Source organism: Oncorhynchus clarkii, chromosome 18 (genome assembly GCF_045791955.1).
Source record: "Oncorhynchus clarkii lewisi isolate Uvic-CL-2024 chromosome 18, UVic_Ocla_1.0, whole genome shotgun sequence".
Classification (NCBI taxonomy): Eukaryota; Metazoa; Chordata; class Actinopteri; order Salmoniformes; family Salmonidae; genus Oncorhynchus; species Oncorhynchus clarkii.
The window spans coordinates 63,158,398-63,176,859 of NC_092164.1; the positions used below are offsets into that span (position 1 = coordinate 63,158,398).

General features: G+C 42.1%; 1 protein-coding gene across 1 annotated transcript in view; it reads left to right on the plus strand.

The window, feature by feature from the left end:
- The first annotated feature begins 9,967 nt into the window (after window positions 1-9,967).
- LOC139373829 (four and a half LIM domains protein 3-like) overlaps window positions 9,968-18,462 on the plus strand; it is a 36,495-nt gene continuing 28,000 nt past the window's right edge. Inside the window, exon 1 of the mRNA XM_071114880.1 lies at window positions 9,968-10,131. The gene's annotated coding sequence lies outside the window, so the exon portion shown is untranslated. The remainder of the gene's footprint in view (window positions 10,132-18,462) is intronic.

Below are 18,462 nucleotides of genomic sequence, written 5' to 3' on the forward strand. Positions count from 1 at the left end.
AGCTATATATTTGGCGCCATCTCATGGCCATGTAGGGAAACAGCGTTTGCCTGGAGCACCAATGAGATTGAGGGAGCGGGGAAAATACAGTTCATGGCGGAAATGAGACGAAACAGACAAATTGACGCTCGTCACTAGTTACCACAGCCACAAAGTTGGAAAAAAATAAAGTCCTAAGTCAAAAAATGTATGAAAACAAAAATGTGCTTTTAGGTCTTAATTTAATTTTAGGCATAATGTTAGTAGTGTGATTAGGGTTAGTGCTAAACAGCGCACTTGCACTTGATATACGATTTTAGGCTATGAATGAGAAAGTGAATGTCATTTCCAAACGTTTAACTCAGTCTTATGCTGCTTTGCGAACTAGGTTAACAGCAAGGTTTGCATTTGGCGATGTTCAATTCATTCGCACATAACGTATTAACAAAAGCAATCACAGCGAAAGTTAATACATGTAGGCCCTTCATATATAAACTATGAGCAGCACTTTGTTAAATGTATCGAATCAGTTAATGTTTTTTTGCTCAAACTGCGAGCAACACTTGTCAAAGTCAGACATACATCTCTCAAAACACAAGGATGTCGATTCGCAAAGGACTAGTATTATCAGAGGATTTTGGAGTTAGCCAAAAAAAACAAAAAAAAACATTAGGTTATTCTGTCTGGAATTGTTACTCTACTGCCGTGTAACAATTATTGACATGGCAGATTCGGACGGGACTAAAATGACAGATTTGGTGTTTTGTGCTCGTGTACATAATGACATTACTCGAGCTCGCCCAGTAAAACTAACCCCGTCCGAATAGGGCTTTATATCCTGTTTCCCATATACACATCTACCTCCACCATTCCAATATCCCTGCACGTTGTAAATATGGTATTGGAACTGACCCTGTGTATATAGTATGCTTACTGTTTTTTCCTAGTATTACATTGTTATTGATTGTTGCATTGCTGGGTTTTGAGTTTACAAGAAATGTATTCCACTGTACTTGCTTATGTGACATTAAAAAGGCGGGGTTTAACCATAATTATGATTTTGTGATAACTAGTGATGACCCTAGTTGACAAACTCACACTTGGGAGTGCTTGGAAGCAGAATTACAGTGTAAATTAATGTTGACTTTGGCACTAAAATGCTGGTATTTATTTCGTAGTGAATACACCATATAACAACAACACTATAAATTATTTTCAAGTCACGAATTGGTTGTCAACTAAACCAGTGCTAGCTAAACACGATAGAATTTGATCAGTGGATTTAACAGCTGCTAGCGGGCAGATTTGAGGCAAATGTCGATTCAGTACGAAGATCCTGTGCAGGCAGAGAGATATGGTGTTGTACAATCTTTCGCAAATGATTAAGGCTACGGACAGTAAACCAAGGACTGCGGAGAATTGGTAAATCGTACATTCAAAGGGTTTGTTGTGTTCCTAGTTCAGGTTAGTTATACAATGAGCCTGTGCATCGTTGCCGCCTAGTCATACAAACTATAATGTTTATGCATGGCACACGACTCAAATTGATAAACTAGCTAGTCAAGTCATCTACACTAAAAGGCTCTATCGTTAATCTGATGTCTGAAGTGGCCGTACAGCATTTACTGCGATGCAGACGTGAGGGCTGTCCTACTTCTTGCACTTAAACGGAGCAGAGCTAAGGTGATGGAAGTTGTCAAGGAAGTGTGTTTGTACAGGATTTACCGCCCCCACCTACCGTCAACCAATCATGTCAATGCGAAGCTATACGGTGCCCTCCACAGAATGTAAGAGGCCATGCTGTACAGAGCTTGATTTGGCCACTGCGTGTCTCTGGCAGATTCGCAATTGCGTCACACCCGCTACACGAAGCCTCCGACCACATTTCGGATCAAGCATAAATTTGCTTTGTCTATTGTGCTCCACTATCCAGGTTGTATTCCACAAGATGTCGCCAAACGAGACCCTGTTCTTGGAGAGCACCAACAAAATCTACAATGTTGACATCTCCAGTAGCTTTTTCGTCAATTTCCAAATCGGGGATTTGCCTGGTCAAGTGGACTATGAGATGATCTTCAGGGGTACGGGGGCTTTGATCGTGTCATTGATGCTCAAGTGAGACTATTAGAACAGTTAGATGTTGCACTACCCATGGCAAACATTGAGAAGGCTGTATAGCCTACAGTTTCAGATTTGTATGTAATTAAAAATAGGTGACTCTCCTCTGCTTAGAGGGGTTTGTCTTTGTTACTTTTTTGACCGGACCAGGGCCTGGTCAAAAGTAGTGCACTATATAGGGCAGGGGTGGACAACTCCAGTCTCCGAGGGCCTGATTGGTGTCAGACTGTTTCTCCATCCCTAACAAACACAGCTGATTAATCACATTGCATTCTAAACTGAAGATCATGACTGGGTGATTATTAGAGTCAGGTGTGTTGACTGAGGCTGGGGCTGAAAAACTGTGACACCAATCAGGACCTCGAGGACTGGAATTGCCCACCCGATATAGGGGATAGGGCGCCATTCAGGACAGCCATTATGATTATATGGTTTGTCAATCATCTGACAACCCATTGGGTTGATTCTGCTGGTTCTACCATTGTGAGATTATGCTTGCATTGCTTTGTTCTGCTTTTGAGTGCAAACGGAGTGAATCATATCTAATATGATGTCAGATGCCATAAGGTTATAAATACCTTGTTTTTTTAGTATATAAAAAAAAATAGAGTAAATTAAGCATTTAAAGGGTTTGAATTACAAGAGAAATGTGAATGTCTCCCACAACATTTTTCTGAAATTGTGTGAAGCATTAAAGATATTTTTTCATTTGAATATTGTCGTTCATCACTGTAACGTCACCGTTTTAAGCATCCAGTCTACCATTTCGGATCCTATGGTAAATGTATTGTCTTGATCGAAACAAAATTTCCTCAGTGGTTGGAACAACAAGCAACTTGTCTAAAAGGAAGAAATTAAGTTTGTTTTGGCTCGTCATGGTGTAAAACTTCCATCCCTCTCCTTGCCCCTACCTGGGCTCGAACCAGGTACCCTTTGCACACATCGTTACCCACTGCTCCACAAAAAGCGCGACCCTTGCAGAGCAAGGAGAACAACTACTTCAAGGTCTCAGAGCGAGTGACGTCACGGATTGAAACGCTATTAGCGCGCACCACCGCGAGCTAGCTAGCCATTTAACATCGGTTACAATAGCACTGTTGGTGTGTCATTGGGAGCAGTACTGTACATGACTATTGATCTACTAAGGAAAAGAAGCACAAAAAAGCAGAGTATGGTGTCTGTAACCAGGTTACCATCCGATCGTTTTATGCACGTAAAGTACATATTGGATAAAATATAAAGTGTTAACGACAGTCCTGATGGATACAGCAATTTTTTCGGTAAACTTTCCAAATGTCGACAGCAAAAAAATACGCTAGACAAGGTGGGATGTTTTTTTGGCGGTAAAATGAATGATGCGAAATTGGGGGTGGAAACGCCCATCGTGCACAAATAATAACCATCATATTGAAGTGAGTCACGCGATGACGTCGTGTGGTCCTCCCACTACGACTCGAGAACACGTGCAGTTTATTAGGCTACAGATTAAATAAATTACAATGAACTTCATAGGGTGGTGAAATGCAAGATGATGAGCTTCATGCTACTTTCCAATAAATATCAAGGGTTTTATTCTGGCGACATGATGATCGATGCTTGGCTGCCGTTTGGCAAATAAAAAATGATCTAGCGCTTTTGTCCATAATAATCTCCTGCAAGGCTATACCAGCACTGTATCTGCGAGCTGTTGACTAGAGAGCATATGCCAATCAATATCAAGAGTGGGTACGTTCGCTATATTACGCAACATTCTTTATGACAAAACCATCAGAAGAGTTGAAATAGAAATGGAAACCCATTTCACTTGTATTTTTTTATTTGGTACATGCGAATGTAAAAAGAAACGTTATATTTATGTGCACTACGTCATCACGGACAGACAAGTCAATTTGAAGGAAACACATCAATGGGGGGAACATTTGCATATTTTATTTAAGCATATTTTATCATATTTGCATGAAAATCTGTCATTAATTGGATGGAAACCTAGATAAAAATTAAGTTTCCATCCACAGTTTTTATGCGAGTAAAGACATACCATATACAAAATGACAGTGATGGATGACAGTGATGGAAACAGAAAGTTACGATACAATTTTACAAATGCCAACAGATCATTTTTTTCAGTGAACATGGTGGGATCTTTTTGTGTCGGTAAGATTAATTATGCCAGTGGAAATGCCTTTATACGTAAATATTGATATAATAATCATAATATTGAAGTAAATCTACCCCCACAGCCTACCTGTACTGTATCTTGGCTAGAGAATACGTGCCAAGACCAAAGTGGGCACATTTGCTTTTTAACACAACAGTTTTTGTGACGAAACTATTAATAGAGTTGAAAATGCGATGGAAACAAATTGAACTTTAGATTTTCATTCCGTATGTGAAAACTTAAGTGAAAAGGTACATTTTGTGTGCACTATGTCATCACTCACAGATTTTTATCTACAGCAAGTCAATTTGGTGGGAACACACCACTGGTGGGAAAATGTCAATATTTTCTTAATGCAGATTTTAGAATATTCACATGAAAATCTGTCACCAATCAGATGGAAACCTAGCTAGTGTTACTCTACCCGTGACTTTGTCTCAACATTGGTGACCTTACTCTATGTACAGTTGAAGTCGGAAGTTTACATATACCTTAGCCAAATACATTTAAACTCAGTTTTTCACAATTCCTGACATTTAATCTTAGTAAAAATTCCCTGTCTTGGGTCAGTTAGGATCACCACTTTATTTTAAGAATGTGAAATGTCAGAATAATAGTAGAGAGAATGATTTATTTCAGCTTGTATTTCTTCAATCACATTCCCAGTGGGTCAGAAGATTACATACACTCAATTAGTATTTGGTAGAATTGCCTTTAAATTGTTTAACTTGGGTCAAACATTTCGGGTAGGGTAGCGGCAGGGTAGCCTAGTGGTTAGAGCAAGTTCAAACCCCCGAGCTGACAAGGTACAAATCTGTCGTTCTGCCCCTGAACAGGCAGTTAACCCACTGTTCCTAGGCCGTCATTGAAAATAAGAATTTGTTCTTAACTGACTTGCCTAGTTAAATAAAGGTAAAATAAAAAATAAAAAAACATTTCGGGTAGCCTTCCACAAGCTTCCAACAATAAATTGGGTGAATTTTGGCCCATTCCTCCTGACAGAGCTGGTGTAACTGAGTCAAGTTTGAAGGCCTCCTTGCTCACACACTCTTTTTCAGTACTGCCCAGAAATGTTCTATGGGATTGAGGTCAGGGCTTTGTGATGGCCACTCCAATACCTTGACTTTGTAGTCCTTAAGCCATTTTACTACAAATTTGGAAGTATGCTTGGGGTCATTGTCCATTTGGAAGACCTATTTGCAACCAAGCTTTAACTTCCTGACTGATGTCTTGAGATGTTGCTTCAATATATCCACGTAATTTTCTTTCCTCATGATGCCATCTATTTTGTAAAGTGCACCAGTCCCTCCAGCAGCAAAGCACCCACACAACAGGATACTGCCACCCGTGTGCTTCACGGTTGGGATGGTGTTCTTTTTTTTCATCAGACCAGAGGACATTTCTCCAAAAAGTACAATATTTGTCCCCATGTGCAGTTGTAAACCGTAGTCTGGCTTTTTTTATTGCGGTTTTGGAGCAGTGGCTTCTTCCATGCTGAGCGGCCTTTCAGGTTATGTCGATATAGGACTCGTTTTACTGTGGATATAGATACTTTTGTACCTGTTTCCTCCAGCATCTTCACATGGTCCTTTGTTGTTGTTCTGGGACTGATTTGCACTTTTTGCACCAAAGTACCTTCATCTCTAGGAGACAGAACGCATCTCCTTCCTGAGCGATATGACGGCTGCGTGGTCCCATGGTGTTTACACTTGCGTACTATTGTTTGCACAGATGAACGTGGTTCCTTCAGGCGTTTGGAAATTGCTCCCAAGGATGAACCAGACTTGTGGAGGTCTACAATTTTGTTTCTGAGGTCTTGGCTAATTTCTTTAGATTTTTCTATGATGTCAAGCAAAGAGGCTCTGAGTTTGAAGGTAGGCCTTGAAATACATCCACAGCTACACCTCCAATTGACTCACATGATGTCAATTAGCCTATCAGAAGCTTCTAAAGCCATGACATTATATTCTGGAATTTTACAAGCTGTTTAAAGACACAGTCAACTTAGTGTATGTAAACTTCTGACCCACTGGAATTGTGACACAGTGTATTTATTATAAGTGAAATAATCTGTCTGTAAACAATTGTTGGAAAAATGACTTGTGTCATGCACAAATTAGATGTCCTAACCGACTTTCCAAAACTATAGTTTTTTTTAAATAAATTTGTGGAGTGGTTGAAAAACTAGTTTTAATGACTCCAACCTAAGTATATGTAAACTTCCGACTTCGACTGTATATGTATGTGTAACCGATGTGAAATGGCTAGCTAGTTAGCGGTGGTACACGCTAAGTTTCAATCGGTGACGTCACTCGCTCTGAGACCTTGAAGTAGTGGTTCCCCTTGCTCTACAAGGGCCGCGGCTTTTGTGTAGCGATGGGTAACGATGCTTCGTGGGTGTCAGTTGTCTTTGTGTGCAGAGGGTCCCTGGTTCAAGGGGTGAGGGGACGGGCGAAAGTTATACTGTTACATATGGGACTCCCGAGTGGCGCAGCAGTCTAAGGCACTGCATCTCAGTGCTTGAGGCGTCACTACAGACACCCTGGTTCGAATACAGGCTGTATCACAACCGGCTGTGATTGGAAGTCCAATAGGGCGGGGTGTAGGCCGTCATTGTAAATAAGAATGTGTTCTTTAACTGTCGTGTCTGGTTAAATGTTAGATTTCAAAAAGCTTACGTTTAAGATGTTCAAAATTAATGAGCCATGAGTTGTTGTCCCTCAGGTAGATCTTCTGATGTTGGGAATGATTAGGTCAGGTGGTTGATATCAACCATAGAGGATGTTTCATTATTCCATTGCATAATGTGACCCCCCCCCCCCCCTCATTATTTAAATAATTGAAGCATTATAGAACCCCCCCTGAAGCATATCCACAAGCTTTTTAACAGTACAGGGTAAACTATCAAGATAACTAGGTTGAAATATGTATGTGACACAACGCCTCGTTAATACTCCACATGTGCTCATACATTTTGTCATGCCTAATGAGTAGTGGCAGGATGGAGCCACATCGTATTGAACGTACATCTCTAATCAACCCCAGACCTGCAGTTTGGAGTGGTGGAAAATGGGAGGTACATTTTTTTAGGGGGGGGGGGGGGGGGGTGATATCTTGCATGCTAGAGTTTCTCAGGGACCAGCAGTTTCTTGTGACCGCAGAGAATGTAATCTGGTGAGTAAATCAGTAAGGAACCCTAATTGAGTCTGAATGAATGACAACACAAAGTTTTTCACCTTTATTTAACCAGATATGCTTGTTGAGAACAAGTTCTCATTTGCAATTGCGACCTGGCCAAGATAAAGCATAGCAGTTCGACACATACAACAACACAGAGTTACACATGGAATGAACAAAACATAGTCAATAATACAGTAGAGAAAAAGAAAACAAAGTCTATATAAAGTGAGTGCAAATTAGGTCAAATAAGGGAGTTAAGGCAATAAATAGGCCATGGAATGGTAGATGTGCAAAAGATGGATGTGCAAGTAGAGATACTGTGGTGCAAAAGGAGCAAAATAAATAAATACAGTATGGGGATGAGGTAGATGGGCTATGAACAGGTGCAGTGATCTGTGAGCTGCTCTGACAGCTGGTCTTAAAGCTAGTGAGGGAGATGGGAATCTCTCTCCAGCTTCAGTGATTTTTGCAGTTCGTTCCAGTCAGTGGCAGCAGAGGACTGGAAGGAAAGGCGACCAAAGGAGGAATTGGCTTTGGGGGTGACCAGTGAGATATACCTGCTGGAGCATGTGCTACGAGTGGGTACTGCTATGGTGACCAGCGAGCTGAGATAGGGTGGGGCTTTACCTAGCAGAGACTTGTAGCTAACCTGTAGCCAGTGTGTTTGGCGATGAGTATGAAGCGAGGGCCAGTCAACGAGAGCATATAGGTCGCAGTGGTGAGTAGTGTATGGGGCTTTGGTGGCAAAACGGATGGCACTGTGATAGACTACATCCAGTTTGCTGAGTAGAGTGTTGGAGGCTATTTTATAGATGACATCGCCGAAGTCAAGGATCGGTAGGATGGTCAGTTTTACGAGGGTATGTTTGGCAGCATGAGTGAAGGAAGCTTTGTTGCAAAATAGGAAGCCAATTCTAGATTTCATTTTTGATTGGAGATGCTTAATGTGAGTCTGGAAGGAGAGTTTACAGTCTAGCCAGACACCTAGGTATTTGTAGTTATCCATGTATTCTAAGTCAGAGCCGTCCAGAGTAGTGATGCTGGATGGGCGGGCAGGTGCGGGCAATGATCGGTTGAATAGCATGCATTTAGTTTCATTTGCGTTTAAGAGCAGTTGGAGGCCACGGAAGGAGAGTTGTATGGCATTGAAGCTCGTCTGGAGGTCAGTTGACACAGTGTCCAAAGAAGGAAGTATACAGAATGGTGTCGTCGGTGTAGAGGTGCATCAGAGAATCACCAGCAGCAAGAGCGACATCAACGAAAGTAAAGCCTTATGGTAGTTCACTGCTTCAGTTTTTACCCAATCAGCTTCTTATCAATCAATATTAGTGCGACATACAGCCTGGTCCCAGATCTGTTTGTGCTCTTGGCAACTCCATTGGTCATGGTCAAGCAAAACATGACATGTCAATTGGGAGTTGACACGATAGTAAAGACTGGCACTCATTCACTCAGGCTAACATAAAGCAGGGACGAAGACATGAGTGGTCTGTGATCCAGAAGTAGCCTATACAGAAGCCTATGGAGTTCTGTTCGTGTTTGACTTTTTCACATTCAAGTCAAAAGCAGCTTCTACAGTGACAACATTGACATGTTGGCTAAAGAAACACGTTTCAAGTTAACGAAAAGCTCAGTAAAGTTTTGTTTGTCTGTGCCATTTGCATTTACTTATGGAAGCCAGTTGACCGCCACCCCCCAAACAATCTGACTTTTGGGGTAAGACTGTTGCTCATGAGGCATTTCCAAGTTACATTCTTCAAGAATCGCTGGTTATATATTCATAATTTAAAATTAAAAAAATATATTAATTAAATCTCATGTCAACCAGATGTCATCAAACAGGTACCAACTCACATCAACAAAACGGTCCATTCCATTAATATGGAACATTATCACCACAAACTCTCTCTCTCTCGTGAACACTCACACACACACAAACACACACACGTGAGATTGACTATAGGATATACATAAGGTTATCCTTGAAAGTTGAGCACATTGGATTCAAATGATATGTTTAGGCAATCTGTATCTCATAATAATGACTTACTGTCTCATAATGATGACTTACTGTCTCATAATAATGACTTACTGTCTCATAATAATGACTTACTGTCTCATAATAATGACTTACTGTCTGGTAATGATGACTTACTGTCTCATAATAATGACTTACTGTCTGGTAATGACTTACTGTCTCATAATAATGACTTACTATCTCATAATAATGACTTACTGTCTCATAATAATGACTTACTGTCTGGTAATGATGACTTACTGTCTCATAATAATGACTTACTGTCTCATAACTATTACTTACTGTATCATAATAATGACTTACTGTCTTGTAATAATGACTTACTGTCTCATAATGATGACTTACTGTCTCATAATAATGACTTACTGTCTCATAGTGATGAGTTTCCTGTTACCTATGCTTCAGCAGTAGAGCGAGGAGGGAGATTTTTTGGGCGGGATTTTACGGCTTTGATTGATGCTGCTGCGCACAGGGAGGTAGCAGGCTCATTATGCATTTCATAGTAGTTGAAGTAGAGGAGGGTGCGCAACTTCTTCCGAGGAGTGTGATCTTGATTGGAGTCAATTCAGCTGCCGGAGAAAAACTGCAAGCCACAGATTGGCGACTGAAACCAAGGGACTACATTTCGCAAAGTTCCCTGACACGCAAAGAGCTGGTGGTAAGATATTTGACATTTGTGAACGTGTTAATAACGAATAATAACACACTTATAGGACTCGATATTATCAGTATTCGATTTAAAACGTGAATTGCCTTATTTCGTTTTAATTTTACTAGACTAAATGTCAACTTTCAGGCAAAGAAAGCACCTAGATAATGCAGTGTCAGTCATGCGAATCGATTCACTGTTCATCCGTTGATATTTATCAGATAACATATTTGGTATATGTTAAATACTTTCATAAATTGGGAAAGGTAACCTGTGTGTTTTTATCAAGAGAACAGATATTCCCGTGGCTTTGTAGGTCAAGAAATCTGGACACACAAAGATAGGCTATCTATCACAGCTGTAACGAGACCTGTCTGACTGTGAGTCAGTAACTAAGGAGGAAAAAGACTCCTGAGCTGAGTCCCGACATCCGTTTTTAAGTGGAAGCGGAATTTAGATTGAAAATCTGTATCCCTTAAAATCTAAAAACGTCCCTACCGTTGACCCCGCAGAGAGTAGTGTTGGTGTGATACCAAACCAGTGATATGAATGCGGGTTGAAAACGAAGCAGATACAGTGCTCTTTAGGAGAGATGTAGTGCTCTTTAGGAGAGATGTAGTGCTCTTTAGGAGAGATGTAGTGCTCTTTAGGAGAGATGCAGTGCTCTTTAGGAGAGATGCAGTGCTCTTTAGGAGAGATGCAGTGCTCTTTAGGAGAGATGCAGTGCTCTTTAGGAGAGATGCAGTGCTCTTTAGGAGAGATGCAGTGCTCTTTAGGAGATATGCAGTGCTCTTTGGGAGAGATGCAGTGCTCTTTAGGAGAGACGCAGTGCTCTTTAGGAGAGACGCAGTGCTCTTTAGGAGAGACGCGGTGCTCTTTAGGAGATACGCGGTGCTCGTTAGGAGAGACGCAGTGCTCTTTAGGAGAGACGCAGTGCTATTTAGGAGATACGCGGTGCTCTTTAGGAGAGACGCGGTGCTCTTTAGGAGAGACGCAGTGCTCTTTAGGAGAGACGCAGTGCTCTTTAGGAGAGACGCAGTGCTCTTTAGGAGAGACGCAGTGCTCTTTAGGAGGAACATTTTATTGGGTGTTGTTTTACACAAGACACAGGCAGAACATGTGACTTATTTCTCTCATAGCCTCTCTCTATCTCTCGCTCTCTCTTTCTCTCTCTCTCTCTCTCGCTCTCAATTCATTTCAGTGGGCTTTGTTGGCATGGTAAACATATGTTTACATTGCCAAAGCAAGTAAAATGGATAAACAAAAGTGAAAAACAGTTTCTCTCTCTCTTACATATTCTCTCTCAGCCTCATGCGCTCTCTCTCTCTCTCTCTCTCTCTCTATTTAGTCGTCATGCTCTCTCAATTCAATTCGAAGAGCTTTATTGGCATGGGAAACCTATTTCACTTGCCAAAGCAAGTGGAATAGATAATAAACAAGAGTAAAATAAGCAATAAAAAATGAACAGTAAACATTACACTCACAAAAGTTCAAAAAGAATAAAGACATTTCAAGTGTCACATTATGTCTATACAGTGTTGTAACGATGTGCAAATAGTTCAAGTACAAAAGAGAAAATAAATATGGATTGTATTTACAAGTGTTAGTTATTCACTGGTTGCCCTTTTCTTGTGGCAACAGGTCACAAACCTCTCTCTCTCCATTAAATGTTTTCTCTCTCAGCCAACAAATGGTTAAATGTCCTCTTTATCTCTCTTTAAACTTTATTTCCTGTATAGACAGTGTCCTGACTAGTATAGGTGTCACAACTTCCGCCGAAGTCGGCTCCTCTCCTTGATCAGACGGCGTTCGGTGGTCAACGTCACCGGTCTTCCAGCCATCGCCGCTCCACTTTTCATTGTTCCATTTGTTTTGTCTTGTTTCTCTGCACACCTGGTTAACATTCCCTAATCACACTACATATACAGTGCCTTGCGAAAGTATTCGGCCCCCTTGAACTTTGCGACCTTTTGCCACATTTCAGGCTTCAAACATAAAGATATAAAACTGTATTTTTTTGTGAAGAATCAACAACAAGTGGGACACAATCATGAAGTGGAACGACATTTATTGGATATTTCAAACTTTTTTAACAAATCAAAAACAGAAAAATTGGGCGTGCAAAATTATTCAGCCCCTTTACTTTCAGTGCAGCAAACTCTCTCCAGAAGTTCAGTGAGGATCTCTGAATGATCCAATGTTGACCTAAATGACTAATGATGATAAATACAATCCACCTGTGTGTAATCAAGTCTCCGTATAAATGCACCTGCACTGTGATAGTCTCAGAGGTCCGTTAAAAGCGCAGAGAGCATCATGAAGAACAAGGAACACACCAGGCAGGTCCGAGATACTGTTGTGAAGAAGTTTAAAGCCGGATTTGGATACAAAAAGATTTCCCAAGCTTTAAACATCCCAAGGAGCACTGTGCAAGCGATAATATTGAAATGGAAGGAGTATCAGACCACTGCAAATCTACCAAGACCTGGCCGTCCCTCTAAACTTTCAGCTCATACAAGGAGAAGACTGATCAGAGATGCAGCCAAGAGGCCCATGATCACTCTGGATGAACTGCAGAGATCTACAGCTGGACAACAATCAGGACAACAATCAGTCGTATATTGCACAAATCTGGCCTTTATGGAAGAGTGGCAAGAAGAAAGCCATTTCTTAAAGATATCCATAAAAAGTGTCGTTTAAAGTTTGCCACTAGCCACCTGGGATACACACCAAACATGTGGAAGAAGGTGCTCTGGTCAGATGAAACCAAAATTGAACTTTTTGGCAACAATGCAAAACGTTATGTTTGGCGTAAAAGCAACAGAGCTGAACACACCATCCCCACTGTCAAACATGGTGGTGGCAGCATCATGGTTTGGGCCTGCTTTTCTTCAGCAGGGACAGGGAAGATGGTTAAAATTGATGGGAAGATGGATGGAGCCAAATACAGGAACATTCTGGAAGAAAACCTGATGGAGTCTGCAAAAGACCTGAGACTGGGACGGAGATTTGTCTTCCAACAAGACAATAATCCAAAACATAAAGCAAAATCTACAATGGAATGGTTAAAAAATAAACATATCCAGGTGTTAGAATGGCCAAGTCAAAGTCCAGACCTGAATCCAATCGAGAATCTGTGGAAAGAACTGAAAACTGCTGTTCACAAATGCTCTCCATCCAACCTCACTGAGCTCGAGCTGTTTTGCAAGGAGGAATGGGAAAAAATTTCAGTCTCTCGATGTGCAAAACTGATAGAGACATACCCCAAGCGACTTACAGCTGTAATCGCAGCAAAAGGTGGCGCTACAAAGTATTAACTTAAGGGGGCTGAATAATTTTGCACGCCCAATTTTTCTGTTTTTGATTTGTTAAAAAAGTTTGAAATATCCAATAAATGTTGTTCCACTTCATGATTGTGTCCCACTTGTTGTTGATTCTTCACAAAAAAATACACTTTTATATCTTTATGTTTGAAGCCTGAAATGTGGCAAAAGGTCGCAAAGTTCAAGGGGGCCGAATACTTTCGCAAGGCACTGTATATTCCCTCTGTTCCCTCCCCATGTCTTTGTGTGGAATTGTTTCGTTACGTGTTTTGTGTGACGCGCCAGGCTGGTTTTTCCCCGGGTACCGTGTTCAACCCGAAGTATGTTTAATTGCTAAACATTTGTATCATTGTGACTGTTGTCACACTTTTCATTTTGCCTTTGGCTGTAGGTTTTTTGACGCAGTTGCGTCCGTCTGTTGTTTGCTTCTGCCAAATAAAGTCTGCGCCTGATCACAACTCTCTGCTCTCCTGCACCTGACTTCTATACCAGTAGAGCACAACTCTCCGCTCTCCTGCACCTGACTTCTATACCAGTAGAGCACAACTCTCCGCTCTCCTGCACCTGACTTCTATACCAGTAGAGCACAACTCTCTGCTCTCCTGCACCTGACTTCTATACCAGTAGAGCACAACACTCCGCTCTCCTGCACCTGACTTCTATACCAGTAGAGCACAACTCTCTGCTCTCCTGCACCTGACTTCTATACCAGTAGAGCACAACTCTCTGCTCTCCTGCACCTGACTTCTATACCAGTAGAGCACAACTCTCTGCTCTCCTGCACCTGACTTCTAGACCAGGAGAGCACAACTCTCTGCTCTCCTGCACCTGACTTCTACACCAGTAGAGCACAACTCTCTGCTCTCCTGCACCTGACTTCTATATCAGTTGAGCACAACTCTCTGCTCTCATGCACCTGACTTCTATACCAGTAGAGCACAACTCTCTGCTCTCCTGCACCTGACTTCTATACCAGTAGATCACAACTCTCTGCTCTACTGCACCTGACTTCTACACCAGTAGAGCACAACTCTCTGCTCTCCTACACCTGACTTCTACACCAGTAGAGCACAACTCTCTGCTCTCCTGCACCTGACTTCTATATCAGTTGAGCACAACTCTCTGCTCTCATGCACCTGACTTCTATACCAGTAGAGCACAACTCTCTGCTCTCCTGCACCTGACTTCTATACCAGTAGATCACAACTCTCTGCTCTACTGCACCTGACTTCTACACCAGTAGATCACAACTCTCTGCTCTCCTGCACCTGACTTCTATACCAGTAGCACACAACCTGACAATAGGGGAGTCCTTGTTCTGTTGCACATATTCCTAGGGCTCTAAACTGGATAGATTGGATAGACAGAGATCATCAACTTGATTCGATCCACAGGCCACCAGTTGGGGAACCCTAATTTCCTGGATCATTCAAACTAAGAGCTTGATTGACCGTGTCCTGACTAGTATAGGGGAGTCATTGTCTAATAGGAAGAATACAATAGGTTTGTTTTCTACTGTTTTACTTTTGTGTGATTTGCCGGCCTTATCAGCATCACCGTTAAAGCAGTTCTGTATAGGATGCCTATGTATCCATCTAAACTAACCAATATCCTCGCCTTCATTCGATCCACTTTGGTCCAACTGTACATATATTGGTTTGATAATTTAAACAATTGGCTTTTTGTGAGGTGTCTTTCCCTGTGAGTAACCAGCAGAAAGGTGGCGGCAGACAGAAAGAACTCACTCATTATTTGTAGGAAAAGAGGAATTTGCCATTTTTAGAACAGAGGGGTGATGGTAGAAAATACATTTTGTCAGCTTTTTTTAATCCTAACATTGCAGCCACATGATTCTGCCCCATTCGGACCACAGTGGCACTCCCCTGACATTCTCCTCATTGGGGAAGGTTGGTTTTGTGTACAATCATTGAAGCTGTGCCAGACGGTTGGCAGGACTTCTAGAGATGGAGTCTTTCCCAGAAACTGCCCGAGAGGGTACACTCTTAGAAAAAATGGTTCCAAAGGGGTTCTTCGGCTGACCCCATAGGTTAACTCTTTTTAGTTCTAGGGAGAACCCTTTTGTGTTCCAGGTAGAACCCTTTTTTCCCCCCTGGAACCAATAATGGTTCTTCAAATGGTTAGCCTATGGGGACACCCAAAGAACCCTTTTAGGTTCTAGATAGCACCTTTTTTTCTAAGAGTGTTTACATCTCAAATGGCACTCTATTCCCTATATAGTGTACTACTTTTGACAAAAGCCCTATGGGGAAGTAGTGCACTATATAAGGAATAGGGTGCCATTTGGGATACACCTCGATACTGGCTCAGGCCATGAGCAGGGGCCATTGACCGACAGGTTGTGAATCATTCACTATCATTATACTGTCACTTCTGTTTCCATTTCCTACTTGCCTGGATAGTTATATAGTGTCAACTCCTTGCTTGGCTAGTGGTGTAGATGAGGCTGGGTCTAGTCATGCTATAGAGGGTGGTGTAGATGAGGCTGGGTCTAGTCATGCTAGAGATGGTGGTGTAGATGAGGCTGGGTCTAGTCAGGCTATAGAGGGTGGTGTAGATGAGGCTGGGTCTAGTCATGCTATGGATGGTGGTGTAGATGAGGCTGGGTCTAGTCATGCTATGGATGGTGGTGTAGATGAGGCTGGGTCTAGTCATGCTAGAGATGGTGGTGTAGATGAGGCTGGGTCTAGTCAGGCTATAGATGGTGGTGTAGATGAGGCTGGGTCTAGTCAGGCTATAGATGGTGGTGTAGATGAGGCTGGGTCTAGTCAGGCTATAGATGGTGGTGTAGATGAGGCTGGGTCTAGTCATGCTAGAGATGGTGGTGTAGATGAGGCTGGGTCTAGTCAGGCTATAGATGGTGGTGTAGATGAGGCTGGGTCTAGTCATGCTAGAGATGGTGGTGTAGATGAGGCTGGGTCTAGTCATGTTATGGATGGTGGTGTAGATGAGGCTGGGTCTAGTCAGGCTATAGATGGTGGTGTAGATGAGGCTGGGTCTAGTCAGGCTATAGATGGTGGTGTAGATGAGGCTGGGTCTAGTCATGCTAGAGATGTTGGTGTAGATGAGGCTGGGCCGAGTCAGGTAATGGATGGTGGTGTAGATGAGGCTGGGTCTAGTCATGTTATGGATGGTGGTGTAGATGAGGCTGGGCCGAGTCAGGTAATGGATGGTGGTGTAGATGAGGCTGGGCCGAGTCAGGTAATGGATGGTGGTGTAGATGAGGCTGGGCCGAGTCAGGTAATGGATGGTGGTGTAGATGAGGCTGGGTCTAGTCATGTTATGGATGGTGGTGTAGATGAGGCTGGGCCGAGTCAGGTAATGGATGGTGGTGTAGATGAGGCTGGGCCGAGTCAGGTAATGCTAGTGGATGAGGAGAGTATAGTGGGGAAGGGTAAGCGACTAGGGGTGTTGGAGGAGGGTGTCATGCAGAAGAGGAAAAAGGTGGAGAAGAAAGAAGGTGGGAGAGGAGAGGCCGGTGTGGTCAACGGCACTAAGGAACCTTTTCCTGGTGCTGGGGAGGAATCCCCGACTAGAGAGAAAGGGCAGGTGGTCAGGATGGGAGGTGAAGATGAAGAGGACGATGAGGAGACTTTCTTTTCAGACTCCTCGTCAATGGGTCCTGAGCTGACAGCCAGAGGGGTCAAAGTCCACAGTGAGAGAACTGTTAAGGTTCCTGAATGAGACTAAAAGGAAAAAGGTTCATCTTTAAGCTTTTTTTGCGATCTGGGAAAGTTTGTAAGATCAGTACAACACACTATGAAAATCAAATCAAAGTTTATTTGTCATGTGCGCCGAATACAACAGGTGTAGTACAGTGAAATGCTGAATACAACAGGTGTAGTAGACCTTACAGTGAAATGCTGAATACAACAGGTGTAGTAGACCTTACAGTAAAATGCTTACTTACAGGCTCTAACCAACAGCGCAAAAAAGGTATTAGGTGAACAATAGGTAAGTAAAGAAATAAAAACAACAGTAAAAAGACAGTGAAAAATAACAGTAGCGAGGATATAACAGTAGCGAGGCTATATACAGTAGTGAGGATATAACAGTAGCGAGGCTATATACAGTAGAGATACTATAACAGTAGCGGGGCTATATCAGTAGTGAGGCTATATCAGTAGTGAGGCTATAACAGTAGTGAGGCTATATACAGTAGTGAGGCTATATACAGTAGTGAGGCTATATACAGTAGTGAGGCTATATACAGTAGTGAGGCTATATACAGTAGTGAGGCTATATCAGTAGTGAGGCTATATACAGTAGTGAGGCTATATACAGTAGCGAGGCTATAACAGTAGTGAGGCTATATAGAGTAGTGAGGCTATATACAGTAGTGAGGCTATATCAGTAGTGAGGCTATAACAGTAGTGAGGCTATATACAGTAGTGAGGCTATATACAGTAGTGAGGCTATAACAGTAGCGAGGCTATAACAGTAGGGAGGCTATATACAGTAGTGAGGCTATAACAGTAGCGAGGATATAACAGTAGTGAGGCTATAACAGTAGTGAGGCTATATACAGTAGTGAGGCTATAACAGTAGTGAGGCTATATACAGTAGTGAGGCTATATACAGTAGTGAGGCTATATACAGTAGAGAGGCTATATACAGTAGTGAGGCTATAACAGTAGAGAGGCTATATACAGTAGTGAGGCCAAATACAGTAGAGAGGCTATATACAGTAGTGAGGCTATATACAGTAGAGAGGCTATATACAGTAGTGAGGCTATATACAGTAGAGAGGCTATATACAGTAGTGAGGCTATAACAGTAGTGAGGCTATATACAGTAGTGAGGCTATATACAGTAGTGAGGCTATATACAGTAGAGAGGATATATACAGTAGAGAGGATATATACAGTAGAGGCTATATACAGTAGTGAGGCTATATACAGTAGAGAGGCTATATACAGTAGAGAGGCTATATACAGTAGTGAGGCTATAACAGTAGTGAGGCTATAACAGTAGAGAGGATATATACAGTAGTGAGGCT